The sequence below is a fragment of the Scyliorhinus torazame genome, chromosome 7, assembly GCF_047496885.1.
Source record: "Scyliorhinus torazame isolate Kashiwa2021f chromosome 7, sScyTor2.1, whole genome shotgun sequence".
Taxonomy (NCBI): domain Eukaryota; kingdom Metazoa; phylum Chordata; class Chondrichthyes; order Carcharhiniformes; family Scyliorhinidae; genus Scyliorhinus; species Scyliorhinus torazame.
In genome coordinates, this window is record NC_092713.1 from 141,318,792 (window position 1) to 141,328,733 (window position 9,942).

Here is a 9,942-nt window from a genome sequence, read left to right on the forward strand (position 1 = left end):
CTTCCTCACGAGTGCTCTGTGAGCCCTATCCACCTCCAAGGGCCGGGAGAATGCCCCATCCCCCAGCAGCTTCACAAGCATGTCTGCGATGTATGCCCCAGCGCCCGCTCCTTCGGACCTCTCTGGGAGCCCGACGATTCTTAAGTTCTGCCGGTGGGACCTATTCTCTAGGTCCTCCACCTTCTCCAGGAACCTCTTCTGCTGGTCCCTCAGCATCCCCACCTCCACCGCAGTCTGATGTTCCTCCAGCTCAGCCAGCGCCTTAAGAACAGAAGAACATAAGAACTAGGAGCAGGAGTAGGCCATCTGGCCCCTCGATCCTGCTCCGCCATTCAATGAGATCATGGCTGATCTTTTGTGGACTCAGCTCCACTTTCCAGCCCGAACACCATCACCCTTAATCCCTTTATTCTTCAAAAAACTTTCTATCTTTATCTTAAAAACATTTAAGGAAGGAGCCTCAACTGCTTAACTGGACAAGGAATTCCATAGATTCACAACCCTTTGGGTGAAGAATTTCCTCCTAAACTCTGTCCTAAATCTACTTCCCCTTATTTTGAGGCTGTGCCCCCAGTTCTGCTTTCACCCGCCAGTGGAAACAACCTGCCCGCATCTATCCTACCTACTCCCTTCATAATTTTATATGTTTCTATAAGATCCCCCTCATCCTTCTAAATTCTAATGAGTACAGTCCCAGTCTACTCAACCTTTCCTCGTAATCCAACCCCTTCAGCTCTGGGATTAACCTAGTGAATCTCCTCTGCACACCCTCCAGTGCCAGTACGTCCTATCTCAGGTAAGGAGACCAAATCTGAACACAATACTCCAGGTGTGGCCTCACTAACACCTTATACAATTGCAGCATAACCTCCCTAGTCTTAAAGTCCATCTCTCTAGCAATGAAGGACAAAATTCTGTTCGCCTTCTTAATCACCTGTTGCACCTGTAAACCAACTTTTGCGACTCATGCACTAGCACACCCAGGTCTCTCTGCACAGCAGCATGTTTTAATATTTTATCATTTAAATAATAATCCCTTTTGCTGTTATTCCTACCAAAATGGATAACCTCACATTTGTCAACATTGTATTCCATCTGCCAGACCCTAGCCCATTCACTTAACCTATCCAAATCCCGCTGCAGACTTCCAGTATCCTCTGCACTTTTTGCTTTACTACTCATCCAAGTCTGCAAACTTGGACACATTGCCCTTGGTCCCCAACTCCAAATCATCTATGTAAATTGTGAACAATTGTGGGCCCAACACTGATCCCTGAGGGACACCACTAGCTACTGATTACCAACCAGAGAAACACCCATTAATCACCACTCTTTGCTTTCTATTAATTAACCAATCCTCTACCCATGCTACTACTTTACCCTTAATGCCATGCATCTTTATCTTATGCAGCAAACGTTTGTGTGGCACTTTGTCAAAGGCTTTCTGGAAATCCAAATATACCACATCCATTGGCTCCCCGTTATCTACCACTCTAGTAATGTCCTCAAAAAATTCCACGAAATGAGTTAGGCATGACCTGCCCTTTATGAACCCATGCTGCGTCTGCCCAATGGGACAATTTCCATCCAGATGCCTCGCTATTTCTTCCTTGATGATAGATTCCAGCATCTTCCCTCCTACCAAAGTTAAGCTCACTGGCTTATAATTACCCGCTATCTGCCTACCTCCTTTTTTAAACAGTGGTGTCATGTTTGCTAATTTCCAATCCTTCTCCACCTTCTGGATTGCCCGATCCTGGGTGTCCAATCTATGCTCCAACCGGTCAACCGACTCTTTTATCGAGTCCAAGCAGTCGCGTTTCTGCGTAGCAAAGCCTTCCTGAATGACTTGCACCAGCTGCTCCATAGACTGCTGGGTCAACAAGCCAGAGGTCCGAACCTCCGCCATGCTGTCTTCAATTGCAGCTACAGCCCAAGCCTTCTCTATCTTTTTGTTTCTGCCTTTACGAACACTTCTAGTCCTTCTCTCCATGCACCAAAGTGGGAATTCAGTAAACAATTGCCACTAACATCCGTTTTACAATTCATGTCCGGTAGAAAAACAGGGGAAAGGTCCAAAAATCCGACCAGAGTGGGAGCCACCAAATGTGCGACTTACTCCTTCATAGCCGCCATCGGAAGTCAGGAGATACATTTACTATGGGGCAGTCTATGTCAAAGATAGGAGCAATCGCAGACAACGGGCAGAATGCAAATACTGTGGAGGACAGTAGGCAGAGGAAAAGAAGGATTGTCCAGCATGGGGAAAGCAGTGCTTGAATTGCAAGAAGCAGAAACATTTCACACCCAAGTGCTTGGCAAGGAAAAATGCAAAACAAGCCTATACAGATAGCCACTGAAGAGATTTCAGCAGAGGAGTCTGATGAAGAACTATACACCATACCACAGGTTAGTTCTGTCAAGTCCATAGGCGACAAATGGTTTGTGAATGTTACCATGATGGCCACAGAAGGAAATTAGGCAGTGAAGAGAAAACATCAGAGTCACTGGTGCATCATGCAACACAATGACCTCCACCGATCTGTGTGAAATGGCTCAACCTGGCAATCCGAAATGGAAGCCCTCAAAAGTAAGATTAAAGCTATATGATGGCACAAGACTCAAACCGAGAGGACAAGTTAGTCTCACAATCCAATGCAATGGCAAGAAGGCAGATCTCAAGTTCCAGATCATAGCTGGATCAACTGAATGGTTTGTTAGACCACTTCAGAAGGCATTTAAGAAATAAGCACATTGCTGTGGATCTAGAGACACATTGCAAACTTGCAGTACTCCGGCACGGAATTTCACAGTATTCTGGGTCTATTTGTCCAAACTATTTGTCCCATTTATAATGGGAGGAGAACATTGCAATGATGGGAACCCCATTCAAATAGATTGTAATATCTTTAGTGGGTCTCCCCACTGTATTGCACCCATCCCTCTCCACCCTCCCCCCGCCCCCCCCCCCCCCCCCCCCCCCCCCGCCCCCCACTAAAGAAAATCACTTGGCAATATTTACAACAGGTCTGGGCCAACATGAACCTGGTGAAATGCCAAAAATTACCTCCTGATCTCTGGAAGGCTAACGATGCTGGTAGGACAGGACCCCCCTCCAGCATTTCTTTTTCCGAAGTGTTGAAAAGTCAGCAGCGGAATCAGTAGGCTACACGTGGTTTTTCCCAGCTGAGACAACACTTTGGGAAAAAAGCGGAGAGTAACGGCCAATGCATGTGTCTCAAATTATGCAGTGTTTGTTCTATTTTGCTCCACATTTGAGCAGCTGTTCATGTGAAAGCCAATTTATTCCAAATTCCAAATTACACTCTCGTTGTATCAATAATGATGTCATGTGAACATAACTTTCAATAAATAATTTGAAGTTTAATTTCTTGAAAAGTGCATATTTTTTATATGTTGCATGAACATGCCTAGCACAAATCAATGAACTGATATTGAATTCAGTTTGTACTGAAATAACACATTATACTTCCATGTAGATGAATGGCAATTGATAATATATATCTCAGTATTATATATCAGTCAGATTCATGAGCGCTATTAAAATGAATTTGAGCAGAGTCATTAACAGTACTAAGGCTGTTTTGGCAGGTTGAAAGTGTTAACTCCCAGCTTATGGTTCAGCGTTTAATATACTTCAAATGATGGCTGCTCCAGAGTTTAATTATGCTTCAAATCTGTTACTAATCTTCCTTTCTATTTTTAGTTCATTCAAACTGTAATAGATTTTGTCGGAAATGGAAAATCCTGCCAGATGAAGTGGAGATATTTGCGTAGCTGAAAGATCTGGATGATTGTGGTGTGCTGAATTTCATTGTTTGTCATTTTCTGAGAGGTTAACAAGTTCTTCCATTCGACTTCTACCCTATTGAACAGTACATGAAAAAGAAATTTGCTGGGTGACTTTTTGGAACAACTTAGGCTGTCATTGAGGGGTTGAATGTCAATATCAATGTTTGTACTGCAAGGGGTGCTAAGGGGGTCTTCCTTCACCTAAAGTGCAGGATATTTAGCATATCTCTGTAATTCTCCATGCACTGAGTTCCTGGGGCATTACAGATGTGGTTGGGGTCTGTGGAGTGGGGAGAGATGGAGCCAGAAGAGAGACAGCAGTAAATGGAGATAACATGCAGAATAACCATGAAGCTGTCTGGTTGTTGTACAAGCCGAACCAGTTCGCAAATGCTCCTCAGGGAAGGGAATCAGCTGTCGTTACCTGGGCTGGCCTATATGTGACTCCAGCTACACACCATTGTGGTTGACTCTGAACTGTCCTCTGAAGTGGCCCATTCAGTCACTCAAACTGTTACCAGCTTTGCAATAAGGTTGCCTACCACTCAGTCATATGCAGTGAGGTGGTGGTCTTGTCACTGGACTCATAATCCAGAGACCGGCTAATGCACTGGGAACCAAGGTTTGAATCCTGGAATTAAAAGTCTAATGATGGCCAATAAACTATTGTCTATAAAACCAGTCTGGTTTACTAATGTCCTTTAAGGAAGGAAATCTGCCATCTTTGCCTGGTCCGGCCGACATGTGACTCCAGACCTACAGATATGTGGTCGACTCTGAATTGACCTTGCAAGCCACTCAGCTCAAGGTGGAACAAATGCTGGCCCTGTGATGCCCTCATTCCATGAGGAAGAGAAAAATTCCAGCCTTGCCTGCAACACCCACCATTCATGAATTAATTTAAAAATAACTTGCTTCATCGTAAATAGGAAACTAATGGGAAAAAACAGGATTAGACAGTGCAGCGCGATGTACCATTCCTTTCATTGGGCAATACAAAGGTGTCATAAAGAGGTGTCTGATCAAAACAAAAATCTTAGCACTAAAAGTCGATGAAGCAAGTAAAAATAGAGCATTACGTTCAATCAGGCCAGAGACTTGCATCCCTCGACAGGATTAGATTCAATATGCTGGCACAGCACATAGCTAAATAATTGCAGGAAATGCTTGGGCGTTCAGTGGGATGGACTAGGTTGGTTTTATAAATTACCGACAAAAATAAGACATTTTGTTTGTTATACTAAGCAGTCATTGAGGAAATTAGTCATGGTCATTACTTGGATTCAGAAGAGGGTTTTGACAGCTTGGTGTCATATTAATATCTGTGCACTGGATATCCAAAACACCAAGGATATAATTTCTGAGAGTGAATTAAAACCATATACGGTACCCCAACTGAAATATTCTCAATGGTGAGGCTATTGTTAGCTCAATTTAAACTAGGCAGTCGAACATGACAACATCTTGCATTTATATAGCCCTACTCATGTCAGAAGGATGTTCTACAATGCGTTGCAGGCTGTAAATTAGAGAATAAAATAGACACTGGCAGGAGAAGAAAGAGCAAGTAGAATTTAACTAAGGGTCAGGGCGGAAGGACCATTTGCACAGGAGTCTTTTAAAATAGAAGAGATAGAGAAATATTGGTAAGCAAGGGGTGATACGTTATCGGGGTAAGCAGATACAGATTTGAGATTACTATCAGATCAACCATGATCTTATTAAATGGCAAAGCGGGCTTGAGGGGCAAATTGGCCTACTCCTGCTCCTTCTTCATATGTTTGTATGTGGGGAGGATTGAATTAAGTGTCGGAATTCAAGTGCGTATGTTTTAATCATCCATTCATAGGATGCGAGCATTATTGGCAAGGCAGGTATTTATTGCCCATCAATAAATTGTCCTTGAGAAGGTGATGCTGAGCCACTTTCTTGAACCACTATAGTCCACAAGTTGTAGGTGTACTGCAAGGGGGTTTGGTATAGCAAGGGTTAATGTGAGACTAAAAAACAGTACCACCCACAGTATTAAGTAGAGAGGGCATGACAGTAGAGAGAGGGCAGAGTGGTGGATGAGAGAAGTCAGCAGCTCAATAGGGCTATACCAATAAATAGTTTATGTTCAACAACATAAGCCTCTTGGAGAGGCACCAAACAACAGTAGATACACAATAATGTTAGTGAGGGCAATACATGGGTAAGGTAAAGTTACCATAGTTCCAGATGACCATAGGCTGCTTTCCCCTTTGAGAGGGAGAGCTGACTGGTGGTAATTTAACCTGAGGATCACCACACCTCAGGTGTGGGGCAAGATTGTGAAGGTGGGGCCTTCATGAATCACCTCAGCCGGTACAGGAATTGAACACACGCTCCTGGCCTTGCTCTGCATCACAAACCAGCTGTCCAGCCAAGTGAGCTAAATCAGCCCCAAACTAATATTCCAAAGGAGGTGTAGTGTGTAGAGACTAGAATTCAGACAGCTGACTTTGACAGTATTTGATAAATTGAACCACAAGTGGATTAGAATTTGACTAGGGGTCTGTTAGCTCAGTTGGCGGGACAGCTGGTTGGTGATGCGGAGAAACGCCAACAGCACTGGTTCAATTCCTGTACCAGCTGAGGTTATCCACGAAGACCCTGCCTTCCCTACCTTGCCCCAAGCCTAAGGTGAGCTGCACTCATCCAGACAGGTGGAGAGTATTCCATCACACTCCTGACTTGAGCCCTGTAGATGGTAAACAGGCTTGGGGGGACAGGAGATGCTTGCTATCTGTAGAATTTCCAGCCTCTTACCTGCTCTTGTAGCCACTGAATAAGTTTGGTCCAGTTTAGTTTCTGGCCAATGGTAACCCCCAGGGTGTTGATAATGGGGAATTCAGCAATGGAAATGCCAATGAATATCAAGGGCAGATGATTAGATTCTCTCTTGTTGAAGATGGTCATTACCTGGTATTTGTGAGGCCTGAATGTTTCTTGCCACTTATCACTCAGGCCTGTATATTGTCCCAGTCTTGCTGCATACGGACATTTTAGTCTGATAGATCTGATTGCCAGCTGCATTTGCGTTGAAGGCTTTAATCAAGGTGGTGATAAGGGCAGGACCATGATGTTTTTAATCTGACAGCTGTGTAGCCCCAAGCCTCTGATACTGGACAGATGTCTTCACTTACCAGTCACCCTGAATCCAGCAGACTGTATGGTAAGGGATCAGCAGATGTAACCATGATTCAAGACGTAAGCTTGATGGTAAGGGCAAGAGAATATTGAAAAATCTTAAGTTTAGAACGACTGTAAATGTTGGTTTGTTTGTTTGAGAGTCTGTAATTTTGCTTCATGGTTTATACCCTTAGTTGTGGTTAAATGGAACACACTGTTGAAGATAAGGAGATTTCACATCACCGGCTGTTGTATTCCATCATCATCCCTGGGTGTGTCCTCTTCCAGCAGCAGAGCAGATCCAGCAGAGGTGACAACACAATGGTCCACAGTCAAGAGTGAGTTGCCATGGGAATTCACAGCTCTGAAGTTGGGACCCATGGGACGGGATTCTCTGAGCCTCCTCGCCGAAATCGCGCTCGGCGTGGGGACGGAGATTGGGGCGTCAGACCCGCACCAGAGAATCGCTGCCAGTCGTGCATGCGCGGTCAATGCGGTGCCAGTCGGGGGCCATTGAAAGAGTCCCCTGTGGCGATTCTTCGCCAGCAGCTGGCTGAGTTCCCCCCGACATGGTTCACTCATGTTTCCACCCGGCGGGAGCTCGGAGTGTCGGCTGCGGACCCAGTCCGCAGCCGCGCTGGTGGGGGGGGGATCCGTAACCGGTGGGGCCTCCAGAATGGCCAGGCTCGCCATCAGGGGCCACCGATCGGCAGGCTGGCGCGATCTGGGGGGGCCTATATTGTTGGGGTCGGCTTGCTGCGTGGGTCCGGCATGTTGCGCGGGGCCACAGCCGCTGCGTGCATGCGCGAACCTGCGGCCGGAAGTGCAGGGCCCTGTATCCGCAGCCGGAGCTACATGGACTATTCTGGGGCCCTGAAAGCCCCCTTCAAAACGGAGAATCACTCTGGATTTTCTAGAAAAAAGACCAGAGTGATTTGCACCCGTTTTCTCGCGGGCGTGGAGACATAGCCCCATTTTCAGAGAATCCTGCCCATGGTGTTTCATGGCACCAAGTCAATAAATCCAAGGTAACCTCCTGCTGATAAACAACTACCACCCCTGCCCCCACCCCCAACTCCCGCAGCTGATGGAACAATATTCTCCATCTTGAAGACCAATTGGAAGAAACTCTGAGGGTGGCAAAGTTACAGATTGTACTCTGAGTGGGGGACTTCAATGATCATCACCAAGAGTGGCTCAGTATTACCATTACTTACTGAGGTAGCTGAAGGACATAGCCACTAGACTGAACCTGCGGCAGATGTTGAGAGAACTAATGAGGGGAAACTCTAAGTGACCTCATCCTCACCAATCTACCTGTCGCAGAAAGATCTCTCGAAGAAAGTATTGGTTGGAGTGAATACGACAAATTCCTATGGAGACAAAATCTTGCCTTTGTATTGAGGATATCCTCCATCATGTTTTGTGGCACCACTGCCTTGATAAATGATATAGTTTTGGAACTTGTCTGGCAACTGAAAACTGGGTGTTCATGAGATGCTATTGACCGTCAGCAGCAGCAAAATTGTTTCAACCACAGTCTGTAATCTCATGGCCCGGCATATCCCCCATTCTGTTATTACCATCAAGTTTGTGGGTCAACATGGTTCAATGAAGAGTGCAGGAGAGCATCCCAGCAGCAGCATCAGGCATACCTAAAAATAAGGTATCAACCTACTGAAGTTACAACACATGGGCGGCACGGTAGCACAGTGGGTAGCACTGTTGCTTCACAACTCCAGGGTCCCAGGTTCGATCCCTGGCTTTGGTCACTGTCTGTGTGGAGTCTCCATGTTGTCAGCGCTGGTTTCCACCGGGTGCTCCGGTTTCCTCCCACAAGTCCCGAAAGATGTGCTTTTAGATGAATTGGATATTCTGAATTCTCCCGCTGTGTATCCGAACAGGCGCAGGAATGTGGCGACTGGGGGATTTTCACAGAAACTTCATTGCAGTGTTAATGTAAGCCTACTTGTAACAATAAAGATTATTATTATTGACTACTTCCATGCTAAACAGTGGAAGCAGCATGCGATAGACTGAGATAAGCAATCCAACAACTAACAGATCAGTCCGAAATGGTGGTGAACAATTAAGCAACAGACCAAGGGCAAAGCTTCACAAATATCCCCAGCTTACTGATTGGGAGGGAGCGGGCAGAACCAAGCACAACAGAGCAAATAACAAGGCTGAAGCATTTGTAAACATCTTATAGTGTAATTACTAGGTGGATTATCCACCTCAGCCTCTCCCGTTGATATCCCCAACATCACAGATGCACTGAATCCTGCAAATGACTACATTCCGACCCCGAGCCAAGCTGTCTCCAATACAGCTACAAACTGGCATCGACGTAATGTTTAAATTGCCCAGGTATGTCCTGTACACAAAAATTATAGCAAATCCAACCTGGCCAATTTCTGCCCCTTCAGTTTACTATCAATTACCAGCAAAGTGATGGAAGGGGACGTCGACTGTGTCATTAAACAGCACTTACTCAGCAATAACCTGATCACTGATGATCAGTTTGGGTTCGACCAAAAACATTTGGTCCTTGATCTCATTACAGCCTTCGTCCCAATGTGGACAAAAGAGGTGAACTCCAGAGGGGAGGTGAGAGTGACTGCCCTTGACATCAAAGCATCATTTGACGGAGGGTGGCATCAAAGAGCCTCAGCAAAGCTGAAGTCAATGGGAATCAGGGAGTCAAACTTAGCACAAAGGAAGATGGTTGTCATTGTTGGAAGTCAATTATCTCAAGTCATGGTTACAGGAGATTCTTACTGTAGTGGCCTCATTCTAACATCTTTAGCTGCTTCATCAATGTCATTCACCATTTGCGACTCTTCAACTACTGAAACAGTTTGTGTCCATATGCAGCAGGAACTGGACAACATTCAGGCTTGGGCTGAGAGGTGACAAGTAACATTTGCACCACACAAGTGCCAGGCAATGATAACTTCAAACAAGATTAAATCT